Raw genomic sequence first — 15616 nt, forward strand, 5'->3', positions numbered from 1 at the left:
CTTCCTGTCCTTTTTCTCCTCTGGTATTCAAGTCTATGTGACACATGAATTTTAATGACAGCCGACAATGAGTTCAATTTTTAGCTGAACCTAATACTCCAATTTTTTAAAATCTTAACCCATTTATTCATATTAGCCATCACCCATAATTATATAAGAAGCTGGGATTTCTTGTGGCCACTTTCAGTGGTATTCTCTATTGTTGTTTACTCACCCTATTGGAGGAAATGAGTATTTCCTTATTTCATGTGGATATGTAAAAATGAGGGTACAAGTTAGCTGTTCTGTGGAAATTGTGCAGTCAATACCAGACAGACCCATTCATAAGTCAGGTTTTCTTTCTGTTGGTGAACTCAGAATATAGTTGACCCCAATTTGTTTTCTTTCTTTTTCTTTCTTTCTTTCTTTCTTTCTTTCTTTCTTTCTTTCTTTCTTTCTTTCTTTCTTTCTTTCTTTCTTCTCTTTCTCTCTCTCTCTCTCTCTCTCTCTCTCTCTCTCTCTCTCTCTCTCTCTCTCTTTTCTTTGGTAGTGCTGGGGATTGAACCTAGAGTCCTTGTGCATGCTAGGCAAGTATACCAACTGAGCTATACCCCTGAGCACCCCAAATTTGTTAAAGCAGGTGATACAGTATGAAGTGTTGACTGAAGTAGCAAATACTCCATGAAGCTTATTTAATCATTATTAATAATTAAATGGTAATAATTATGTAAACTTGAATGTATGATTTCTACTTAGTGACAGTCGTGACTTCTTTGAGAAGGAGGTACAGAAAGCCCTCAATTCATAATAGGCAATTCAGGTCATTTTGTGTGATAGAGAAATTGACATTATATTGACCCATTCTGTGTGTGTTGGGAGATAGATTTGCCTAGAAATTGTTCAAGATACCAGGGATTTTACAACTCATTTGGCTTCCTGGATCATAGGGTCTCTGAAGAAGGGGTTGCTTACTCAGAAACATATCCTTGAATCCAAAACCTTGATTTAAAATTTCCTCAATTCAAACTCACTATAATGACTTCCAGATTATATACTATATTGTGTACTTAGGTTCTAATGCATGTATCCTTGGGCCAACTTATATACTAGTGTACATCCAACTCATCAAATTTCTAAAGCCAAGTTATGCCCTTTCTGAGATTGCTGAGCTGCTTCAGGGTTAGGATGTTAAATATGGAGATTCTACTTTAATATTCTAGAGGGTAATTTAAAAAGATATTCTACCTGCTCTCATCCATTGGAATCCAAATATGCTCATTCACATGCCAGATGCTGAGTTTTTTGTTTTTTTTTTTTTTAAGGATAACAATTTATCCCCTCTTTTTTTTTTTTGGTACGGGTATTAGGAAACACATAAAACATTCTCACTGCTGGAAAGAATTGTTGAATCCGGCAGATGGGCACCCACCCACAAAGCAAAACAAATACATATGTCCTGGAACACAGGCCTGAACCAAGTAAAACCTCCCTGATCTTACCCCAGGGTCTAGTTGAGGATATGCTCAGGCCCTGAAGAGATGGTGAGAATTCTTCCTCTAGTGGGCACCTTTTATTTGGTTTATATGCACAGTGAGAATGAATTATAGGCGCATCCATCTGTGGAGTCTTATTCAAGACTTACCAAATCAAAACACTCTTTTCCCACAGCAATTTACTGCACCAGTTTCCCTCCAATAAGGGGCTGCTCTGCAATTTTCTACCATGACTCTTACCAGGTTTGGGAAGGGCTAAACTTAAGTTGTTACATATGTAGTTAGACTGAGTTTTTTTCTTATCTTCCTTCAAGAACTGTACAAAGTATAGTCTGCTCATGTACATATCCATCTAAGCAAGCATGTGAGTTATAAATGAAGTTGGATGTTTTCCCCCATTTTATCAAACTCTTCGAATAAGTATGCTTTCATTTAAACCTAAATAAATGGTTCCTTCTACAACCATGAAAATTTGTGGCCTAGGTTCAGTAACAAAAAAGTCTCTGAAATCTTTCTAGGATTTTAATTGCAGCCTGGCAGTATTGGCTATAGTAGATGATTTCTTTCAACACACTTCATGGTTCTATGATCCTTCCTCTCCCCCTTCCTCTCATAGTTCCACTTGAACTCTTCCAACTGCCATTGCTTTCAGTGGGTTATCTTATTTTTGTTAGACAGTTTTTTGTTTTTATCTACTACTACTGTATTTATTGGTAATGCACCTCTTATTTTAAATTCTGTTCGCTTGAGACATCTTATTGAGATTAGGGTATGGTGGAAGATCTTGAGGATCTGCCTTTATCACTTCTTTCCATTGGTTTTAAACCTTTGGTGGTGGGAGGGAGCTTCTTGATTGGCAGATTTAACTATCTTCCTCTCCTTTTCTTTGCTCCCTCCCTCCTTTTTCCCTCCTTCCCTCCTTCCTTCCTTCCATAATGAGGACTTGGTTTGTACTTTAAAATCAACAAGGCCCCCTCCCCCTGCGCCGGCAAGGTAGACGGAACTGTGACCACCCACAGAGCAGGTCCAGCGGCCTGCTGAGGGGCAGAGCCGCCCCCCACCCCCCGCGCCTGCCAGGTAGGCGGAACTGTGACCACCGACAGGAAAGGCCCAGTGGCCCGCGGCGGGACAGAGCTTCCAATCACTCCTGCAAGGTAGGCGGGCCTGCGACCCACCGGCAGAAGAGGAGCAGCGGCCTGCTGAGAGGCAGATCCGCCCCCTCCCCCCGCGCCTGCAAGGTAGAGGGAACTGTGACCACCATCAGAACAGGCCAGACCTGCAACCGACAGACAGAACAGGCCCAGTGGCCTGAGGAAGGGTAGAGCCGCCCCCCCCCCCGTGCCTGCAAGGTAGGCGGGCCTGCGACCCACAGGCAGAACAGCCCCAGAGGCCTGCAGAGGGGCAGTGCCGCTGCCTGCGCCTGCAAAGTAGGCAGAACTGCGACCACCGACAGAACAAGCCTAGCGGCCCGCAGAGGGACAGAGCAGCCGCCCGCGCCTACAAGGTAGGCGGACCTGCTACCGACAGGCAGAGCAGGCCCAGCAGCCTGGGGCGTGGTAGGCACATTGCCCCAATTGGAGGAGGGGCAGAGCCGCCGCCCCCGCCTGCGAGGGAGACTTTGCAACTATACAAGACCAATATAAATATATAGGGGGAAAATTCAATAGCACAACAGTTTCACCAAGTAGAAAGGAACGCGAACAGTATGAAGAGACAAGGAAAGAAAGGACCACAAGCAATGCAGGTCAACTCAATGTTAGAAGAGGTAATAGCTGCAGCAGATGGAATGTCAGATAAAGAATTCAGGATATACATGCTTCAGATGATCTGGAGTCTCAAGGAAGACATCAGACAGCAAAATCAGACAATGAAAGATCACTTCAACAATGAATTACATAAACAAATCCAAGAAGCAAAAGATCAACGATACAGGGAGATAGAGGTTATAAAAAACAAACAGAAATCCTAGAAATGCAGGAAGCAATAAACCAACTTAAAAACTCAATGGAGAATACTACCAGCAGAGTAGAACACTTAGAAGATAGAACATAAGACAATGAAGATAAAGTATTTCAACTTGAAAAGAACATAGACAGCTCAGCAAGACTGTTAAGAAACCATGAGCAGAACATCCAAGAAATATGGGATAACATCAAGAGACCAAATTTAAGAGTCATTGGGATACAGGAAGGGACAGAGTTTCAAACCAAAGGAATGAGCAATCTATTCAATGAAATAATACGAGAAAACTTCCCAGACTTGAAAAATGAGACAGAATCCCAAATCCTAAAAGCCTACAGGACGCCGAATGTGCAAAATCATAAGAGACCCACACCTAGACACATTATAATGAAGATGCCCAACATACAGAATAAGGAGAGAATTTTAAAAGCTACAAGAGAAAGGAAGCAGATCACATTTAGGGGTAAGCCAATCAGGATAACAGCTGATCTTTCAACACAGACTCTGAAAGCTAGAAGATCCTGGAATAACATATTTCAAACACTGAAAGAAAATGGGTTCCAACCAAGAATTGTGTATCCAGCGAAATTAAGCTTCAGGATGGAAGATGAAATTAAAACCTTCCACGATAAACAAAAGTTAAAAGAATTTGCAGCTAGAAAACCATCTCTTCAAAACATCCTTGGCAAAACATTACAGGAAGAGGAAATGGAAAATAACAATTAAAACCAACAGTGGGAGGTAGGACATTAAAGGGGGCGAAAATAATCAAAGAGGAAAACAAACCATGTTTAGTAACATAAATAAACAAATATGGCTGGAAGAACAACCCATATCTCAATAATAAGCCTAAATGTTAATGGCTTAAACTCACCAATTAAGAGACACAGGCTAGTAGAATGGATCACAAAACAAGACCCAACAATATGCTGCCTACAGGAGACGCATTTGATAGGAAAAGACATACATAGGCTGAAGGTGAAAGGTTGGGAAAAATCATATCACTCATATGGACTTCACAAACAAGCAGGAGTGTCCATACTCATATCAAATAAAATAGATTTCAAGCCAAAGTTAATCAAAAGGGATAAAGAGGGACACTACATACTGCTTAAGGGAACCATACACCAACAAGACATAACAATCATAAATATATATGCCCCAAACAATGGTGCAGCTATGTTCATCAAACAAACTCTTCTCAAGTTCAAGAGTCTAATAGAACACCATACAATAATCATGGGAGACTTCAACACACCTCTCTCGCCACTGGACAGATCTTCCAAACAAAAGTTGAATAAGGAAACTATAGAACTCAATAACACAATTAATAACCTAGACTTAATTGACATATATAGAATATACCACCCAACATCAAGCAGTTACACTTTTTTCTCAGCAGCACATGGATCCTTCTCAAAAATAGATCACATATTATGTCACAGGGCAACTCTTAGACAATATAAAGGAGTAGAGATAATACCATGCATCCTATCTGATCATAATGGAATGGAACTGAAAATCAACCATAAAAGAAGGAAGGAAAAAGCATACATCACTTGGAGAATGAACAATAGGTTACTGAATGATCAATGGGTTATAGAAGACATCAAGGAGGAAATTAAAAAATTCTTAGAGATAAATGAAAACACAGACACAACATATCGGAATCTATGGGACACATTGAAAGCAGTTCTAAGAGGAAAATTCATTGCTTGGAGTTCATTCCTTAAAAAAAGAAAAACCCAACAAATAAATGATCTCATGCTTCATCTCAAAATCCTTGAAAAAGAAGAGCAAAACAACAGCAAAAGAAGTGGAAGGCAAGAAATAATTAAAATCAGAGCTGAAATTAATGAAATCGAAACAAAAGAAACAATTGAAAAAATTGACAAAACTAAAAGTTGGTTCTTTGAAAAAATAAACAAAATCGACAGACCCTTAGTGATGCTAGCGAAGAGAAGAAGAGAGAGAACTCAAATTACTAGCATACGGGATGAAAAAGGCAATATCACAACAGACACTTCAGAAATACAGAAGATAATCAAAAACTATTTTGAATCCTTATACTCCAATAAATTAGAAGATAGTGAAGGCATAGATAAATTTCTTAAGTCATATGATCTGCCCAGATTGAGTCAGGAGGATATAGACAACCTAAACAGACCAATATCAATTGAGGAAATAGAAGAAACCATCAAAAGACTACCAACTAAGAAAAGCCCAGGACCGGATGGGTATACAGCAGAGTTTTACAAAACCTTTAAAGAGGAACTAATACCAATACTTTTCAAGCTACTTCAGGAAATAGAAAAAGAGGGAGAACTTCCAAATTCATTCTACGAGGCCAACATCACCCTGATACCTAAACCAGACAAAGACACTTCAAAGAAAGAAAACTACAGACCAATATCTCTAATGAACCTAGATGCAAAAATCCTCAATAAAATTCTGGCGAATCGGATACAAAAACATATCAAAAAAATTGTGCACCATGATCAAGTAGGATTCATCCCTGGGATGCAAGGCTGGTTCAATATACAGAAATCAATAAATGTTATTCACCACATCAATAGACTTAAAAATAAGAACCATATGATCATCTCGATAGATGCAGAAAAAGCATTTGACAAAGTACAGCATCCCTTTATGTTCAAAACTCTAGAAAAACTAGGGATAACAGGAACATACCTCAATATTGTAAAAGCAATCTATGCTAAACCTCAGGCTAGCATCATTCTGAATGGAGAAAAACTGAAGGCATTCCCTCTAAAATCTGGAACAAGACAGTGATGCCCTCTCTCACCACTTCTGTTCAACGTAGTTCTCGAAACACTGGCCAGAGCAATTAGACAGACGAAAGAAATTAAAGGCATCAAAATAGGAAAAGAAGAACTTAAATTATCACTATTTGCAGGTGACATGATTCTATACCTAGCAGACCCAAAAGGGTCTACAAAGAAACTATTGGAGCTAATAAATGAATTCAGCAAAGTGGCAGGATATAAAATCAACACGCATAAATCAAAGGCATTCCTGTATATCAGCGACAAATCCTCTGAAATGGAAATGAGGACAACCACTCCATTCAAAATCCTCATAAAAAAATAAAATACTTGGGAATCAACCTAACAAAAGAGGTAAAAGACTTATACAATGAAAACTACAGAACCCTAAAAAGAGAAATAGAAGAAGATCTTAGAAGATGGAAAAATATACCCTGTTCATGGATAGGCAGAACTAACATCATCAAAATGGCAATATTACCAAAAGTTCTCTATAGGTTTAATGCAATGCCAATCAAAATCCCAACGGCATTTCTTGTAGAAATAGAGAAAGCAATCATGAAATTCTTATGGAAAAATAAAAGACCCAGAATAGCAAAAACAATGCTAAGCAGGAAGTGTGAATCAGGCGGTATAGCGATACCAGACTTCAAACTATACTACAGAGCAATAGTAACAAAAACAGCATGGTAGTGGTACCAAAACAGGCGGGTGAACCAATGGTACAGAATAGAGGACACAGAAACCAATCCACAAAACTACAACTACCTTATATTTGATAAAGGGGCTAAAAGCATGCAATGGAGGAAGGATAGCATCTTCAACAAATGGTGCTGGGAAAACTGGAAATCTATATGCAACAAAATGAAACTGAATCCCTTTCTCTCGCCATGCACAAAAGTGAATTCAAAATGGATCAAGGAGATTGATATCAAATCAGAGACACGCCGTCTGATAGAAGAAAAAGTTGGCTACGATCTACATACTGTGGGGTCGGGCTCCAAATTCCTCAATAGGACACCCATAGCACAAAAGTTAATAACTAGAATCAACAAATGGGACTTACTCAAACTAAAAAGTGTTTTCTCAGCAAAAGAAACAATAAGAGAGGTAAATAGAGAGCCTACATCCTGGGAACAAATCTTTACTCCTCACACTTCAGATAGAGCCCTAATATCCAGAGTATACAAAGAACTCAAAAAATTAGACAATAAGAGAACAAACAACCCAATCAACAAATGGGCCAAGGACCTGAACAGACACTTCTCAGAGGAGGACATACAATCAATCAACAAGTACATGAAAAAATGCTCACCATCTCTAGCAGTCAGAGAAATGCAAATCAAAACCACCCTAAGATACCATCTCACTCCAGTTAGATTGGCAGCCATTATGAAGTCAAACAACAACAAGTGCTGGCGAGGATGTGGGGAAAAGGGTACACTTGTACATTGCTGGTGGGACTGCAAATTGGTGCAGTCAATTTGGAAAGCAGTATGGAGATTTCTTGGAAAGCTGGGAATGGAGCCACCATTTGACCCAGCTATTCCCCTTCTTGGTCTATTCCCTAAAGACCTAAAAAGAGCATGCTACAGGGACACTGCTCCATCGATGTTCATAGCAGCACAATTCACAATAACAAGACTGTGGAACCAACCTAGATGCCCTTCAATAGATGAATGGATAAAAAAAATGTGGCATTTATACACAATGGAGTATTACTCTGCATTAAAAAATGACAAAATCATAGAATTTACAGGGAAATGGATGGCATTAGAGCAGATTATGCTAAGTGAAGCTAGCCAATCCCTAAAAAACAAATGCCAAATGTCTTCTTTGATATAAGGAGAGTAACTAAGAACAGAGTAGGGTGGAAGAGCATGAGAAGAAGATTAACATTAAACAGGGATGAGAGGTGGGAGGGAAAGGGAGAGAGAAGGGAAATTGCATGGAAATGGAAGGAGACCCTCAGAGTTATACAAAAGTACATACAAGAGGAAGTGAGGGGAAAGGGAAAAATAATACAAGGGGGACAAATGAATGTCAGTAGAGGGGGCAGAGAGAGAAGAGGGGAGGAGAGGGGAGGGGACGGGGGATAGTAGAGGATAGGAAAGGCAGCAGAACACAACAGACACTAGTATGGCAATATGTAAATCAATGGATGTGTAACTGATGTGATTCTGCAATCTCTATATGGGGTAAAAATGGGAGCTCATAACCCACTTGAATCAAAGTGTGAAATATTATATATTGTGGTAAGCCATTCTTATAGACCGTGGCCGCCATTAGAAGATGGCGCCGGCTTCCACTGTGGCCTGTGATAAACAACTCCTTTTTTGGAGAGTTGGCGCGCAATCCCTTACCACCCTATGAGAGAGATCCATGTGGCAGCTTGGGATTGGTATGCGGGAGGCTTTATTAGGCTGTGCTTGGGCGCTCGGCGGGGGGGTCGCTAGAAGATGATACATGAAACAAGGCCTGAATAAACTGCTGAAAGAAGAATCCTGTCTCCTTTTTTTCCCTTGCCGGCGAGGGGTCGCGACAATTGGTGGCCCGCTCGCGGAATTATATTCCTCGAACCCAGGATCCAGAACTTTCAGCAGTCAGGGTGGTGCACCGGTAAGTTCCCAGGTAAAGTGGGAATCCGCAAGCAAATATCGGGCGCTCTCTCTGTAAATAGAGAGAGAGCGGGAAAAAGGATGCTCCCCTGTAAAAGGAAGAGAGCGGGGATTTTTGTACTTTCACTTTCTTTATAGCTCTAAAAACATTATGGGCGCTACTTCTTCAAGCCCAATTTTGTTGGCCCTAGATGGGTTGCTACGTTCAAAAGGACTTAAGGTAAAGCAGAGCACTTTGCAGATGTTTTTGAGAGAAGCTGCCGGGGCCGCGGCCGCGGTCTGGGCATGAGGATCGCGGTGGGCTCAGTCAAGATGCAGCCACCATGCGAGAACCCGGCCCTGGCCGCGGCGGTGGTGGCGGCGGACAGCGCTCTGCGCCGCAGTCCCAGTGCCCGTGAGCCGGAGCGCGAGCAGCCGCCGGCGTCGCTGCGGCCGCGGCTGAAGGACCTGCTTGCACTGCTGCGGAGCGGGCTCACGCTGCGGAGAAAGCGGAGCGCCGCTGGGGGCCGGGACCGGACGGAGCCGGTGTGGGTTCCAGAACGCCTGACAAGAAGAGCCCCGACATATAAATCTGAGGTTAATATAACCACTTTGGCCATTACTTCCCAGGTGTTAATTCCGTTGTCTCCTTCCAATCAGACCTCTAATGCCACTCATTTTAAGGCTTCTCCTTATTGCACCCCTGAGTATGGCTTCCCTCCTATATTCACGTCTTGTCAAGATCATTCTTGGGAGAAGCGCCAAGTTGCTGTGGGTTTCTCTCTTTCCCCTTCTCTTAAAAGGTATTTGTATAATTCTTCCAAGGATAATTCCACTACAGGAACAGGCTAGTCTTTGTTTCAATGGTTGATTTCCAATGAAAAGGGAGCCACAGCTGATATTTCCGCTTTGGCTCAATTACGAGGAGTCCAACGTTGGCTGTTTAATGTTTCTGGCAGTACCCAAGACTCGGGGTGGGATAGGAGACTCAAATCTATTTCACACAATGCACTATTAGGTAATGCAACGTTACCCTCTGCAGCAGTCTGTCTCCAATCTCCGTTTCTGTTCCTTTTGGCTAATGTTACATCACAGGGGATGCTTAATTGTTCGAATACTACCTGTTACTTGTCTGAGTGTTGGAATGGATCCTGGCCTATGGCAGTGGTTATGAAAATTCCAACTTTTGTCCCGATTCCGGTTACTGCGGATCCGGACTCCTTCCCTATTGTTGAGGTACTCAGGAGCCGTAGGGATTTTGGAATCACGGCAGCTATTGTGACAGCGGTTGCAGTGTCTGCTGCTGCAGCTGTCACAGCTGGAGTGGCCATGGCTAGTCAAGTGCAGACTGCGGCCACGGTTAATCAGGTCATCCAACAAACTTCCAGCATTTTAGAGTCTCAAAGTAAAATCAATCAACATATTTTATCAGGAATTTTGGCCGTTAATCAAAGGGTGGATCTCCTCCAAGCTCAGATTGAGGAATTGTCAGACCTAGTACATTTGGGTTGTGTTGATCATCGTGCACATCTATGTATAACATCTCTCAGATTTAATGATTCCAGAAATACCTCTCAAATCATCGGACAGTACCTGGCCGGAAACTGGTCCATGGAAGCAGAGAAGTTGATCCAGACCCAACTGACACAAATTGCCATGTTGAACAACACTCGTGTGGACCCTGTGACATTGGGCCAATTTACGAATTGGCTGTCTTCTGCCTTTTCTTTCTTTAAGGAATGGGTGGGAGTAGGCATTTTTGGAGCGTTGTGTTGTTTTGGGGTTGTCCTTTGTCTGTGGCTTTTCTGTCGCCTAAGAGCTCGTCATAGCCAAGAAAAGGCTATGATCGTCCAGGCTTTTGCAGCCCTAGAGAATGGTATCTCTCCACAAGTTTGGCTTGCGCAACTTAAGCAATAATTTCCTGGGTTTTGGCCATTGCACCCCAAGTCATCTTTGACATTGCACTGGGTTTGGCATGCCCTCCTCTTCCTGCTTTCCCAGTTATGGAAGGCCCATGCACTCTGCAGGCCTTGTTGCCATTGCACGCAGGTGGGCTTCCATGCTGGCGCTGCACTTTATGCTTTGGACCCTTCGTTTTCTCAGGGGCTGAGGGATGGTGTTGCCACTTCCAACCTCATAGTCACTGTCGGGCTACTTGTAAAATCCCCTTTCTTTTTCACCGTCATCACGATGCAGGATGCGAGGCAAGGCTCTGCACTTGAGTGATCCCTCAATGGACCTCAAGGAAAGCATGTCCTATTGCATGCGGGTTTGACATCCATGCCCCGCCCTACGAAAAAAGGCGTCGGCTGATATGGGACCAGGTCTAGGGAAGGGCCCTCCTTAGGACTGAACCATACATTGCAGCCACTTCTGCACAGTGGGATAGGACCTCTACTTTCGCCTGCATTGTTTTATAAAATAGAAGGGGGAACTGTGGTAAGCCATTCTTATAGACCGTGGCCGCCATTAGAAGATGGCGCCGGCTTCCACTGTGGCCTGTGATAAACAACTCCTTTTTTGGAGAGTTGGCGCGCAATCCCTTACCACCCTATGAGAGAGATCCACGTGGCAGCTTGGGATTGGTATGCGGGAGGCTTTATTAGGCTGTGCTTGGGCGCTCGGCAGGGGGGTCGCTAGAAGATGATACATGAAACAAGGCCTGAATAAACTGCTGAAAGAAGAATCCTGTGTCGTGTTTTCCCTTGCCGGCGAGTGGTCGCGACAATATATCAAGAACTATGTAATGTTTTGAACAGCCAACAATAAAAAATTCAAAAATAAAAATAAAAAAAAAATAAAATCAACAAAAACCTTCCCTAGCTGTGCTGGCATGCCTCACCTATTATTTTGTGAACATTATTGAACCTATGAAATCTGTGGCTGATCTTTTAAGGATATAATCCACATAAAGATTCTGAATTTTCAGAGCCAAACCTTTGTGGTGAACATTTGTCTAAAGTCTATAATAATAAAATTGTTTTCTTTTTGTCAGCTAAAGGTCAATAACTGTTTGCCAAATCAACTAATTATGATGCTGAACAAAAATCATTATGCATCATTCGTTCTTTCACAATTTTTGCCATAATTGCATACAACACAGACTATTGGCTTCTTATAAGTTTTCCTAAAATTGACTTACTTTTAAACATTAAATAACTTTTAGCTACAATTTAAACATAGATGGTCACTATTTAATGTTCTAGTTATGTGTAATTTTTCTAATCCATATTAATTATACAAGTATTAAAACAAAAAAAAGTTTTACACTCAGCTCAAATTGTTCTGTATAACATTAGCAGTAAATATACCATAGATTAGAGAAGACAGATAAATTATTGAGTGTTTTACTCATTGAGGAAAGATTCCAAGGGTGAAAGGTGGTATTTCTGTTCTTTTGTTTAAAAAAAAATGTTTTTACATGGCAGTTTTCCTCCAGTAATTCTGAAAACATGTTATTTGGTAATGGACATACCTAATGTGGCCCAGTGGAATCACATCCCTCAATGAATTTGAATTTTTGCTAAGAAATTATCTAATATTTTTATAAATAGACTATATATATCATTATATAAATATACTTTATAAATAAAAGTTTGTTAAAGTAGAGCAAGATCAATTTGTACTTTTGTGTTTAATTCTCAGATGCTTCTTAGCATACCTTGAGAGTTTCATTATCCATTGTAGGGATGTAGGCTTCCTACATAAAGAATGGAATGGTATGGATACTGTATAGTAGTGACAAATTATCTTTTTTGACTACAAAGCTTTTGACTTAGAACCACCAAAGAGAGTTGACATAGAGTCTTATGTGCATCTGCAGTACTATGTATAAGTTTGTGTTCCTAACTGGGGAATGCATAGTAAACAGGAGGTCTTTATGTGGTAGCTCATTATCTGGACAAGCATTCATCTTATGTTTTGATGGTGTAGTGATAACTTTTATCTACTAAAATCTCAAAAGAAATGGTAGTATCAAAGGTGTTTATAGTGGGAGAGTTGCCTGGAAACTTGGTTTTCCAAGAAGGTCTTAATGATATGCAGCTTTGGTAAATCTTTGACCATAATTTGCCTTTCTATTTTATCTACAAGAGTAGACAGACAGAAGGTTGTTGGAGCATAAATAAACTTTCCAGTGTATCCTAGTTGAATTATATTTTTTTGTTACAACAAACTTGGATTTATTATTTCTATATTGAAATTTCTGTGGTTTCTACACCTAAAGTTCTGAACCCACATTCCAGATCACAAGCATTAACCTACTGAAGGTGAGAATTAAAATTCTCATAACCTTCTCCAGAACTTTTGAAAAAAATGTGTTCTTTTAAATATCATATCATTTTGATATATGTGCTTTTTTTGTAAGTTGCTTTGACAAGGCAATAGGAAGAGTCAAAATCAGTAAATATGACTTAAAAATCTCTGATGTGTGCAAATTGTATTTTTATGTATGTTTGAATAAGCTGGATCTCCTGTTTGTAGTTACAGGATACCAACCTCTGAAGACAAGGTCTTTGAATCATGTAGCATATTGCTCTACAATGCATGTAGTGAGTGAACAAAAATAATGCTATTTATCATAAGAGAATTCATAATCATTTTGAAATATATCCCTTTATTTTTTTTTAAACCCAGACAGTGTAAAAGACAAATGTTGGTGTGTTAGAAGGTTTTGAAAGGAAAAACACAAAGTCAAATTTTATTTTAGAACAGATTACAGCCATAGGATAGTAGGCTGATGTAAGTAGTCTTTTGATGGAAGTTTGTTTAGTTCATTGGAGATCTGAGTTGAAAGTTCCAACTGAGCACAACCATTAAATAGGCTAACACATTTAAAAGTGATTGACTTTTCTTATATATGGACCACTATGACAAAACCATACATATTTTTAATTGATCCCGGACACTGTGAAAATGATATATGTGAAATTCCTAAATCCAACAAACTATCTGGTCTAATAAATCATTTTGTTGATTTTAAAATACGTAAGTCTCCTAACCTCACCCACATCCTGAACTAGCTAAGGAGTTACACTAGTATAAAAATAATGAACATTTAATCAGAAATATATAAACAATATTATTATAGATCACAGTGTCTGCCCTACTAATCTAGTGAATTAAATCTTAATTTAATAAAGAATTATTGTCATGCATTTATTAACCCATAGGCCAATGGCATATACTTAGTTCAACTGGACTACTATAGTATAAAAATATATGACCTACAGCTTGCTGTTAAAACATGAAGAATTCTTATGCCATTGTCAGAAATGACACAAATAACTGATAAACTTTTGAGAACTGTCTTTTTTAGAGTCAAAAGGATAAAGAAATAAGAGTCAGATTAATATATTACAAAAGTGTCCAACAGCATTTTCTTAAAGGTTATTAGTATTCTGATTTTTAAAAATTATATTAAATAATTTTATTAACAGAAATTTCAAAAAGATCCAGCAACATTTAAAAAGCTTCTGCATTATCAGTCTCTATCTTCAGCAGTTTTAGGAAGCAGATGTTTTTGATGATGCTACAAAGTGCTTCCCAAAGAATGACTATATACTGTGCATAAACTGAAAGTATGAAAAATGCAGATTCCCACATCATATTCTCATATCAAATGCTAATTTGTGTTTAAGAATATGCATTTGTAGGTCAGGGTTGTGGCTCAGTGTAGAGTAATTGCCTATCATGTGTGAGGCACTGGGTTCGATTCTCAGCACTGCATTTAAATAAATAAAATAAAGGTCCACTGACAACTGAAAAATACTAAAATATAAAAAAGAATCTGCACTTGTAACAAACACTTGAAATGAGTTTTTTCCCTAAAGTTTGGGAACCACTGGTGTGATTTTTTTAGCAACTCCGACAGACAAGATTTTGAAGGCTAACTGAAATGGCTACCAATTTATGAAAACTTTCTATTTGAACCTTGGATAATTTAAGCAAATGAAAAATTGTGAAAAACACAAATAACAATGCAAACTTTCAAGTGACCTATCAGCATTATTAATAGGTGCTTTGTAGAAAATCTTATGAAATTACATGAAAATATATTTTCAAAATTATGAAGATCGTTATTTTAAACTAATAGTACATGTTATGGTCTAAATCAAGCTTCCCCAAAATTCATATGTTGAAACTTTTTTTTTGGTGGGGCAGGGGGTGGGGTGTACCAGGGTTTGAACCCAGGGGCTCTCAACCACTGAGCCATATCCCTAGCCCTATTTTGTATTTTATTTAGAGACAAGGTCTCACTGAGTTGCTTTAGTGCCTTACGGTTGCTGAGGCTGGCTTTGAACTCGCAATACTCCTGCCTCAGCCTGTGTTGAAACTTTTAACATGCTCAATGTGATGCTTTTTGGAGATAGGGCCTTTGGGAGGAATTAGAGTCAGATGAAGTCAGAAGATGGCCCCCTCAGAATGGAATTAGTTCCCATATAAGAAGAGAAATTTGAAAGGGGCTTCTCTCCCAGTTACATGAAGACACAGTGCAAAAAACTACCATCTGCAAATTAGGATCACATGACGGTTCCCTGATCTTGGACTTGCAGCCTCCAGAATTGTGAGAAAATAAAATTCTATTATTTAAGCCACCTCAGTTTATGGTACTTAGTTTTGGCAGCCTGAGTTCACTGAGACACTGCACAAATTGTTTTTAAAATAACAATTTTTATCAATTCCAGACCTTGCAAATAAAGCAGACTGTTCCCTCTTTAAATTAATTAAAATCTTCTTAAGAAGCACTGTTGGTTAACAAAAGAAAACTAATTGACAAAAATTGTTGATGATTTAGGCA

Source organism: Marmota monax, unplaced genomic scaffold (genome assembly GCF_021218885.2).
Source record: "Marmota monax isolate L192 unplaced genomic scaffold, Marmota_monax_Labrador192_F-V1.1 WCK01_AAM20220418_F8-fsc00147, whole genome shotgun sequence".
In the NCBI taxonomy this organism is placed as follows: domain Eukaryota; kingdom Metazoa; phylum Chordata; class Mammalia; order Rodentia; family Sciuridae; genus Marmota; species Marmota monax.